At 39.8% G+C, this 9,861-nt stretch overlaps 1 pseudogene; it reads right to left on the bottom strand.

The window, feature by feature from the left end:
• Positions 1 to 3,904: 3,904 nt before the first annotated feature.
• On the bottom strand, positions 3,905 to 9,248 carry LOC112657922 (60S ribosomal protein L7a-like; annotated as a pseudogene).
• Between the last annotated feature and the right edge of the window lie 613 nt (positions 9,249 to 9,861).

Below are 9,861 nucleotides of genomic sequence, written 5' to 3'. Positions count from 1 at the left end.
CATTTTTCTATATGTCTGATGGCCATCTGCATGTCATTAAAATTGAATACCATATCTCCCCAAATTCACATGTTAAACCCTAACACCAAATGTGGTGGTATTTTGAGATGAGACCTTTGGGAGTTGATTAGGTCATGAGAGTGGAGACTTCATGGGCAGGATTAGTGCCTTCATAAAAAAGACCCCATAAAGCTCCCTTGCCTCTTCCACCAGGTGTGACTATAACAAGAAGTAGCTGTCTGTAAGCCAGGTGGGGGCTCGCTGCAGACACCAAATCTGTCTTGATCTTGGATGTCCCACCCTCCAGAACTGTGAGAAATAAGTTCCTGTTGTTTATAAGCTTCCCAGTCTGTGGTACTCTTTTGTGTGTGTGTGTGTGTGTGTGTGTGTGTGGTACTCCTTTATAGCAGTCCAAATGGACTAAGACACAAGGTATATAAGGGAATTTGAAGATGGTCATTTGTCTGATTTGTTATAAATATTTGAAGGCAGTAAAGTTTCATTTTATACTATACCATTTGGAATGGGTATATTCAAAATCTCCTTAGGATTCTGGCCCCAGGTTCACACATATCTTTTCCTAGCCATTTAATTAAACAATAATCTAGATATTGCTGTTGAGGTATGTATAGATGCAGTTAAGGTCCCAAATTCGTTGACCTTAGGATAGGGAGATTATCCAGGTGGGGCATATTTAATCTAATGGGCTCTTTAAAAGCAGGGATTTTCTCTGGCTGGTCATGGAATTCAGAGACACAAAGCATGAGAAAGATTTGAGGGATGCCTGGGTGGCTCAGTGGTTGAGCAACTGCCTTTGGCCCAGGGTGTGATCCTGGGGTGTCTCAGGATCGAGTCCCACATCGGGCTCCCTGCATGGAGCCTGCTTCTCTCTCTGCCTGTGTCTCTGCCTCTCTCTCTCTCTCTCTCTCTCTCTGTGTGTGTGTGTCTTATGAATAAATAAATAAAATCTTAAAAAAAAAAGAGAAAGATTTGACATGCTATTTCTGAACTGAAGATGAAGAAAGCTGCATGACAAAAAATGTAGGCAGCCTTCAGGAGTGGAGAGTGTTCATTCTGGCTGATAGCAAGCAAGGAAACAAGACCTCAGCCCTACTTTAGCAAGAAGGAGAACTCTACTCATTCCAAGACTGAGTATGGAATTGGCTTTTTTCCAGATCCTCCTAAGAAGAACTCAGCTTGGCTTATACCTTGATTTCAGCCTTGTGATATTTTGAGCAGAGAACCTAACCATGCTGTGCTGGACTTCTGTCCTATAGAACTGTAAGCCAATAAATGGGGGCTGTCATAAGACTCTGTGGTAATTTGTTACATGGCAATTAAAAACAGGCCATTTAATTGGAAATAATTATCATTTCCCCTTTTCAGGGCCATGTATGAAATAATTTCATAATATTAACAGGCCTTCGTGAAACTTTAAAGTTTCTATACTGGGTGCCTGGGTGGCTCAGTCATTTAAGCATCTGCCTTTGTCTCAGGTTGTGACCCTGGGGTCCTGGGATTGAGCTCTGCTGAACAGAGAGCCCGCTTCTCCCTCTCTCTCTCTTCCTCCCTTGTGCTTATGTGCATGCTCTCTCTCTCAAATAAATATAATATTCTTAAAAAGTTCTATACTATAGTTTACTAATTAATGGCAAATAAGGAAATAGAAACACATTTTGTATGTCAACATTTTCTTCAGGGCAATGCATTGGCATTTTGTTTCCTGGGAAATCTATTTTAATGAAATATCCTTGGTACCAATTCTGAAACATATTGCTGTCAAAGCTTAATGTATAGACTCAAAATATTTAGTTGCTTATTTATTAGAGAAGGATTATAGCTCTCAGAACAGGAAATACTCTCCCCATCTGCTCTAAAAATAATCATAAGAACTTCACTGTTCTTATGGATATGACAACATAAATCTCATTAACTACTATAACTTACCTCACTAGGGTGCATAACAGTGATTATTCAGCCAAGGTCCATGTTGGTGATACTGACAGTCCTTACTCACGATGACTGATATGACTCATAAACCTATGACTGATTGAGAGCACTGCTAGAAAGCTTCTGCTTGGATCCAAAAAGCCTGTAGTTTATTGCCAAACACATTTTTGATTTAAATTTGGAGATGATTCATTTGAATTAGTGCGTAACTACCAATGACTCTCAAAGAAGAGAAGACTTAGCAGAAAAGTACAGGCCTGTCTATAATCTAAATTAATCTCAATCAAAGCAACAATCCAAGGTTACTCTCGACCCAGACAACTACCAGTAATTAGAACTCGTTTCAGCACCACGTAGTTTAGGGTTTCTGGGTTGATTTTTATAGCAAATTGCTTGTGACCTTGAACAAGTTTTTAAAGCTCTTCTAAAGTAATAACAAAAGTGGAATATCTGACTCTCTCTCCTGAGGTATTCTGGGAATTAACTTTTTTTTTTTTTTTTTTTAAGCCAGCATTGAGAGACTCAGAGGGATGGGACAGAAAGCCAAATCATCACAGATAACAAGATGAATAGCTTGCCAAATATTTTTTACTTACAGTATTAATTCAGGGCTAAGAAAGAAAAATTTTAAAAAGATTTTATTTATTTATTCACAGAGAGAACTAGAGAAAGAGAGAGAGGCAGAGACACAGGCAGAGAGAGAAGGATCCCTGCAGGGAGCCCAATGTGGGACTCGATCCCGGGACTCCAGGATCACACCCTGAGACAAAGGCAGACACTCAACCACTGAGCCACCCAGGCATCCCAAGAAAGAAACTTCTTGGCAATAAATGGTGAAGTCCTCTCTCCCAGTGAGTAGAATGAAGATATTACAATATAAGAGAGTAGCCTGATGAGATTTCCTAGTCCATTAAGATATTTCAAAACTTTTGTTACCAAAGAAATCCAGCATAAAATTTGGAAGTAGAGGAAAATATTATGAATTTTAAGTACTCATAAGCTAGCTTAAAATATTGATCAGCTCATTTCAGATCTTTTGTGATGAGGTTATCACTCCAGATTTTTTTTAATTTATTTTTTATTGGTGTTCAATTTACCAACATACAGAATAACCCCCAGTGCCCGTCACCCATTCACTCCCGCCCCCCGCCCTCCTCCCCTTCTACCACCCCTAGTTCGTTTCCCAGAGTTAGCAGTCTTTACGTTCTGTCTCCCTTTATGGTATTTCCCACTCATTTCTTCTCCCTTCCCTTATATTCCCTTTCACTATTATTTATATTCCCCACATGAATGAGAACATATAATGTTTGTCACTCCAGATTATTTTGAAGAAAATCCCAACATCATACTATCTTATCTAAGTCCAAATATTCAGGTAAAAAGCAGTCAATTCTAATATATTTCCAAACGGCATTCAACCTAAAAAAGTATTTATTAATCATTAGTCACTCAAACCAATAAAACCATTTAAAAAAAGAAGGTCAAAAATTGGTTAAAAAAACAGTTCAGAGCTAGGAGTTTCTTTTGAAATGTGGGAAATAACCAAGTGGGCTACACTGCAGTGTTGTCATGTTACAACGCAGAATTGTGTAAGGGATGCTACTCAAGAAACAACAAACTCTTCCAGGGCAAGAAAAAACATCTATTCCAATTATTGCCAGAAAAAATGCAATGCCTTGAGTAGATTTTGACTAAGAAGACTTTAGCTATGCTACGTCACTTTTGGACCATATACCTGTTTGCTTGCTTATGAACATCCCTTACTTAATTTTAGCAAGACTCTGACTGAGGGCATTCTCAGAATCCTTTTAGTATTAAATGCATCCCATGTATTTGGACAAAAAGAACTGCCCACTTTCTGTGTTGCATTGAAAATGTTTTCAAAACACATTTTAGGGTGACTTTTCTATTCTTTTTTTTTTTTTTTTGAGGAGAACATTTTATTACTTTTATGTACAGAAAATTCAACAGCGTCCACTCAGCCCAGTTTGGTGGCCGGTTCTTTAGCCTTCACTTTTTGCAGTTTGGCAATGCGAGCCACCCACTTTGGACCCAGGACACTGCCTCCCTAGTGGCAGTGGATCTTGTCATACGTGTCATTGTAATTGGTCCTGATGGCTTCAACCAGCTTAGCCAGAGCTCTCTTGTCTTCCCAGTTAACCTGTGTGAAGGTGACAACGATGCAGGTCTTCCTGTGGACCAGATGCCTTAGCTTGGCCTTCCCCTTGATAATGCAGCAGGGAACCCCTAACTTATGACACAGGGCAGGCAGGAAGACAACCAGCTCAATGGGATCCACATCATGTGCTATCACTACCAGCTGAGCCTTCTGGTTTTCCACCAAGGTGGTGACAGTGTTAACCCCAGCTCGAAGGAAAGGTGGCCTCTTAGTGGAGGCATCCCCTTTGCCTGCATCTTTCTTCTCATCTAAGGTCAACAATCTCTGCTGCTTCTCTTGCTTTGTCTCTGGTCTGTACTTGTGGGCTAGCTTAAACAGTTGAGTAGCTGCTTGGTGGTCCAAGTCCTGGGTGAACTGGTTAAATGTAGGAGGCACTTCTAAGATGTTTCTAGAGAATAGCCCTTAGCTGCTGCAGCCAGATGTAGCCAGGCCATTTGACAAAGCAATTGGCGTCCCTTTTGGCCTGGATGTCTTTTCCAATGCCAAAATTCTTGGGCTGTTTCTCAAATAGGGAATTGACCATCCTCTTGGCCTCCTGCTTCTTCACAACAGCAGGGGCTGGGGCTACCTTCTCCCCTTTGCCTTCTTCCCTTGCAGCATCTTGGCTTGCTGGAGGAGAGAGGGACTTTTCTATTCTTAATAGAATATATTTGACCTTTTTCTGTACATTTAAAACATTTAATTAATTTATTTATTTGAGAAAGAGAGAGATCGTGAGCAAGGGGAAGGGCAGAAAGAGAAACTGGCTCCCCACTGAGCAGGTAGCCTGACATGTGGGATTTGATCTCAGGACCCTGGGATCATGACCTGAGCCAAAGGCAGATAGATGCTTAACCAACTGAGCCACCCAGGTGCCCAGGACAATGTTTTTTAACTCGAAAAAATAGTTACTGAAGTTTTATGTGCTAAATATACTCTATCTTGAAGTCAGTTTGAATATTCCTTCCAAATGTAAGGACCTTATTAAGATTTCCAAAATATGAACTCAAAGTGATAGGCAATAGGATTTTTATGGAAAGATTTTATGGAAAGAAGACTCTGTAGAGGAGCTGCTGACTCATGAAAAAAATGGCAAAATAGCATTTAAATGAGAAGACAGATCATGGCCAAAATTGAACTAGTTAGATCACAGGAAATTGGAATCAATGACACATAGGTGCAGGAATAAAACTTTCTTTACTCTTATTCTTCTATAAGAGTTCCACTTACTGCATGGAGGGGGGTTAGAGCAGCTGACCTGCAATCTGTCCTGCTTGGATATGGAGAGAGAGATCTTATGGGGAAGTGGAAAGAATTGGGTGGCTCAGTCTAATCTCAAATGGACTTTTGAATAAATATACTGATGTATTTTTATCCCTGATATGCCCTTAGCAGATTGCCCCTAGGTGAAGATTATCCATAGCAAGTAAAACCCAGAGGTTAAGGCCTACCTTCCTGGAGAACTTCACAAAGGCTTTCAACACTCTGGAGTGTAAAACAGACATGTTTTATAACCTAAACACTTTCTGCTCTGTGAGGCCCTCCCCAAACCTCCTTAATTTTGTTCTAGATGGGAAGGAAAGACCTGAGGAGCTGCCTTTGATGATTCAGACTTCTGTTTATCTTATCCGAACCTCTTGATTTCATGTCTACTCGAAATTATTTCATAAAGTATGCTACTGGATATGACTGATTTGTTTGTTTGATTTGACAACCCGTGTATGTGTTAGTTCATTTCTTTCAGGAGTGGGGCAAGATATGTGAATGTGTGTGAAAGGATTCAACTTATCCATTTAAGTCAATTAGTGGCTTAAAATGCAATCCTTTTCAGATTAGCTCAACTTCTTTTTCAGAAAACAGCCTTTTGGTTGTCCTCCTCCTCCTAGCTCTTCCCGGAGAACATCTCCCTCCTACCCATTGGTTCTTATAGCCTCCAGTGAATTATATGTTCTGCTCTGTCTTTGGGTAAAAGCCTGTGTCCCCTTCTCTGTAGCTTTCTCATGTTCTGCTCTCCTTCTATGACTAAAAAATAGTGATGTCCCTTGACTCATTTCCACTCATAGATGCTTGGTTCACAACAGGAAAGAGCAATTTTCAGGCTGCTGTATATGACGTGGATCAATGACATGCTGTTTCCTATCCTTTAAGGATTCAATCTTAAAAATAAGTACAGCAGGGATGCCTGGGTGGCTCAGCGGTTGAGCGTCTGCCTTCGGTTCAGGGTGTGATCCCAGGGTCCTGGGATTGAGTCCCACATCAGGCTTCCTGCATGGAGCCTGCTTCTCCCTCTTCCTATGTCTCTGCCTCTCTCTCTGTGTGTCTCTTGTGCATAAATATATAAAATCTTAAACAAAAGAAGTACAGCAATGCATGAGCACCATCAGGGAATGGATTAGAGATCATGGTCAAACTCTCTGCATGTGTTGGCTAAGGAAGGGACAGAATAATGTCCAATCTTTTCACATATGAAAGGAAGAGCTCAACATATAACATGTGCATTTCATGTTGCCATCCTCTCTCAGGCCAATCAGATAGTCACTCTTCTCATTCCTTTCTCTCTAAAGCCTAGAGACCCAATTGTGTATATCCAATGTTACCACCTGACCACCTGTTCAAATGAAAAGATATTTGGTGGAGCATGACCAGATTTAGACATTTTTCCTTTAATGATAATTAATGATTCTTAGAAAATGGCAAAACAATGCAATTGAAATTTCTAACAAAAATGAATAGCATGAGATAAAATTGTGCTCAAGAGTTACTTTGTATTTAAATCAGGCATTACGAATTGGTGTGCATACTTTACAAAAGTGAGTTTAGCTTTTCCATCTAACCTCATCTCACTTGACTTTTAGTCTTGGCTCTATCCAAACGTTGCTAGGTCAAAATTTTATTTCTGCTTTTGTGCCCTGAGTGTTTTGGACCCTGTGGTTTCTTCCTGGGCATTGCAGGGGGATGACAGACTAATACTCCTGTTTGCTTGGGATTTGGATAATCAATCACTAGGGCTGTACTGCCCTTTGTATAAATTCTTAAAGCTGAATTTCATTTTTTCCCGAACTCTCTCTTTTTGTAATATATGCATCCTATGGAATTTGCAGTGTATCATGGATCATGTCCTGCAGAATACACTTCTAGGTGTCACATCTCAGTGTTTTCTCATCTCCCACCTGCTTTTTGCTCTTTCTGCCAAACACACCTTTCTCATATCATTGCAGTCTATTGCCATTGGGCTTCTCCTTTCTCTTTGTGTTCCTACCTTTTGTACTGAAAGCTATTTTTACTCTTTGGTTTTACTATTTTACAGTTGGTGCCTAAAGGCCTTTAAGAATAAGAAAAAAATCAATTTTTGACAGATCTAAGAAAACCACAATTCTTGGTTTTATAGCATTTTTGCCTTTATTCTTACTGCCCATCTGAAGTAAGTTATACGAATTCATGTTAGATAGATTTGACTGGAGGAGGCCACTCCTTGCTGTCAGGTGTTGTTTTTTAGATTGTTCAGGAAGAGTATGACCCGCCTTTCTATTGTGCATTTTGTCTTCAGTTCTATCCTCACCAATCTGGACTGCTGCTTGATTAATTTTTCCAGGAGTCAGATATGATTTTCACATTCAGAGCAGAAAGCAGCTCTTCCACTCCGAGAGCATAAAATCCATATCCTGTGGCTTGCCCTTTGAGTCTCTGTATTTGCCTTACATCAACCTTAACCATAACCTGTCTTTCCAATGTTCATTCTGCTTTCTCTCTTTCACGTTCCATTCCTTGAATTCACTGCATCACTTGCTCTTCTTTGTACACACAGTGTGTTTCTTAGCCCCAGGGACTTAGATTACTTTGTTGGCTTCTACCTGGGATATCTTTTCTTTTCATTTGAATGACCCACATACTTTTTATTTCTCATGATTTATTTTAACTATTCCTTTCCTTAAGCCTGGAATGCCTGCTACTATTTTCCCCAGATATTTGAAATACACTGTCCTCATTTTAAGTTATTAGTGGTGCTTAATTCATCTTATCTTGAACGAAGTCACTGGTGTTGATTAATTAAAAATGTTGAAAATATAATCTGTGTCAAACACAATTTTAGGCCCCACAGGTACAGCGTTACACAAAGCAGACCAAAAATCCCTGCCTTCATGGAGCTTATTTTGTAATGTTACAGTTGGCTAGGGGAGTTTTAAAGTATTGGTTGATAGTTACTCACATGTTAAGTCAGGAAAGATCAAGTGTCAGCACATTTACGTACTCCCAATGTTTCACAAAGTAAAATAAATTGGTTCTCTTTAAGAAACTCTGCCTGCCTAATGACTGAAAGAAATGTGATAGTTCTTGATATCCATCTACTTTGTTACACTAAGAAATACAGTTGCACTTGGGGCATTGAGCAATCAGTGCTGCTTTAGGAGAAATGGGTTAGTGAAGCACAAACTCTCATTTATGAAGACAGAAACAAGAGAGAAACAACATAAAAGGATTGCCAAGGTCACCAGGTAGTCTCCTCTGTCTGCTGTGCAATCTGCTGTTTCAGGTTCTATTGACCTAAAACAACTCCTCAGCTTCCCCTGGACAGACAGTAGAAGTGATGGCCCAACTATGTCCCTATCATGATCCAAAAGGAGCCACGACATCAGTTTTATTGCCAAGCCATTTCTCCTCTTGTCCTGATACCAAGGAAGAGATTGGAGGATGGTGCTACTTCTCCTTCTTTATTAATAACAAATTCAACGATTATATACTCAAGGACTTGGGTGATGATTGGGATAAACTTCTCTCCCTTCTGCTTTTCCCTTATAGAGTCCACCAGGATCATTTATTTCTTCAGGCCTTACTGAGGGCTTATATTAATGATAATAACCAAGATTTCCCTTGGCTCATGTAGGGTGTCATCTGGTTTCAAAAGTCTCTTACCTCTAAATTCAATATTTCTGGGAGCTCCTGCTGAATGCTTCACATCTTTTCATTGACAGGTTGGTTGGATGACCATATGTTATGCAGTGAACAGTCTTGTTGCTTATATTGAATATATGTTCTGGGTTGTGTTGCTTTCTTAGAAACCACTTTTGTTTTTCCTGGGTGTCATGATGCCTACTAGGCACCACTGTTGAGGACTGTTGCATCCTTGGTCATCACCACACATTCCGGGTACTGTGTCTCTATCATGCCTTGCTGTTCTTTTCTACTGGACACAAAAGACTCTTGTCAAGGGGTGCCTATGTGGCTCAGTTTGCTAAGTGTCTGACTCTTGGTTTTGGCTCTAGTATGATCTCATGGGTTGTGAGATAAAGTACTGCCCCCCCCAACCTCCCTCCTCTCATGCGCAGCAGAGAGTCTGCTTAAAGATTCTCTCCCTCCACCCCTTCCCCATCCCTCTCTCTAAATAAATAGGTCTTTTTTTTAAAAATACTCTTGTCAGGTAGTGTCAAAAATACTCTTGTCAGGTTTTGTCATTTCCAGTTAGGCACTGAAAATACATAGGTGTGAGATGTATCACATAATGATATATGACTGATAACTGCTATGTAGTCCATGGTTCACATTTGAGTAACTTTAGTATGGCTTGTATTTTTATAATTTAATACTTACTAAATGGTTATCTTTAATATTACAGGATACGTATTTGTCCTCTGTAGTCTTCTAACTTTAAATTTTCTATTTGAACTAATTGTTAGCGTTGCTTTGTGAAATGCACTTTTATTTATATGATATCCACCAGAATGAATGACTTTTTTTAGAGAAATGAGAAAGCAATT

The sequence above is a fragment of the Canis lupus genome, chromosome 8 (assembly GCF_003254725.2).
Source record: "Canis lupus dingo isolate Sandy chromosome 8, ASM325472v2, whole genome shotgun sequence".
Taxonomy (NCBI): Eukaryota; Metazoa; Chordata; class Mammalia; order Carnivora; family Canidae; genus Canis; species Canis lupus.
The sequence above is the reverse complement of the archived record's forward strand: the minus strand, read 5'-3'. Positions and strand labels throughout refer to the sequence as shown.